This window comes from Orycteropus afer, unplaced genomic scaffold (assembly GCF_000298275.1).
Source record: "Orycteropus afer afer isolate SDZICR_OR568_19922 unplaced genomic scaffold, OryAfe1.0 scaffold00079, whole genome shotgun sequence".
Lineage (NCBI taxonomy): Eukaryota > Metazoa > Chordata > Mammalia > Tubulidentata > Orycteropodidae > Orycteropus > Orycteropus afer.
Genome location: NW_006921666.1, coordinates 2,873,443 through 2,875,244, shown reverse-complemented (window position 1 = coordinate 2,875,244; position 1,802 = coordinate 2,873,443).

Genomic DNA, 1,802 nt, shown 5'->3' with positions numbered 1-1,802 from the left:
TCTAACCTGAGGGTCTCTGCACTGGCTGTTACCTCACTCCTCTCCCATACTTATATGGCTAATGCTTTCACCCTTTTTCAAGTCTTTCCTTAAATCTCACCTTCTCTAAGACTGATTTGCGGTGTTTGCCGATTTCCCTGGTGTAAATACACCTAGCACCATTGATTTCATGCTACAAAAGTGACGTCAACAAGCTCAAAAACTTCTGAAATATTAACATTTGGTTCTCACCAGCTGGTACGAGTGAGCATCAGCACAGCACTGTGTTTCTGTTTCAGCTAAGCATTCCCTAAACCACAAGGGTTATCCACACCACACTGGGAAACACTGCTTGGATAAAACCTCTTGTAGAGGCAAGACTTTCTTTGTTGTTTCCTTTGTTAGTTGCTGTTGAGTTGGCTCCAACTCATGGCAACCTCATGTACAATAAAATGAAATGTTACGCAGTCCTGCACCATCTTCGTTATCATTGGTATGTCTTCCAACCTGGGGGACTCATCTTCCAGCACTGTATCAGACAATATTCAGCACTGTATTCAACAATAGGAGCCCTGGTGGTATAGTGCCTAAGGCATTTGACTGCTAACCAAAAGGCTGGCAGTTCAAACCCACCAGCCACTCCTCAGAAGGAAGGTTGGGCAATTTAATTCCATAGTGATACCTCCTCAGAAACCCAAAGAGGGGTCACTGTGAGTCAGATACGACTTGACAGCAGTGGGTTTGTTTTTTGTATATTCAACAATGTTCTGTTGTGACTCATAAAGTTTGCATCAGTTAATTTTAGCTCTGGTGACGTAGGCATTTGATTGCTAACCAGTAGGCTAGTGGTTCAAACTCACCAGCCACTCCTCGGAAGGAAGATTGAGCAATCTACTTCCGTAGAGATACCATCTTGGAAACCCAAGCAGGGCTCCCTGCGAGTTGGGACCAACTCGATGGCAGTGAATTTTTTTTTTTTCCTTTAGAAGTTGATCTCCAGGCCTTTCTTTCTAGGCTGTCTTTGTCCGGCAGCTCCACTGAAACCTGTGCACCGTGGTGAACTTGCTGATATTAGAAATACTAGTGGCATAGCTTTCAGCATTGTAATAACGAGCAAGCCACCTCAGTACAACAAACTGACAGACAGGTGGTGGAGGCTTTCCCCAGGACAGGTTTAATCAGCCTCTTGTTGATCAGGATTGTTTCATTGAGAATAGGTGTTTGTTCCTGGCTCCAGAACAGCAAATTCTTCTTCAAAGCTAGGGTAGTAACTAGCTTTTCTTATGTAGTCATCACAAAAATAGTGGACAGTAATTTTCCAATAAAGACCATAGAATTAGCAAATATGGTCATTAACAAGCAGTAACTTGCACAGCTCTTGGAAATTGCACTCATCTTAACAGAGAACTCTCCACCTCTGCTAGGTGGGCCAAGTCTGTCTCAAAAAGCAGATAATGTGATTGAGTCCCAGTGCTTCTCCAACTATTACAAAATACACATTATCTACACTCTAGATCTGTGCAGTCTTAACTATTCAGTTGAGTTACTCATTCTGAAGTTTTCATTAATTTTTTTTCAAATTTAAGTTACTACATGTTACCCTCATTCCACAGATATACAGACCCCCCCCCCACACACACACAAGCACATATATTTAACAACATTTTTTCCCATTCTAGAAACAAGAAGTGAGGGAACCTAGTCTTTATGGACCACAAATGAGGAAAGAGAATCTCAGATAGGTTAAGAAATTTACTCAAAGCTCATATGTAGGCACTAGGATTCAAACTCAGCATATATATATATATATATATATATATATA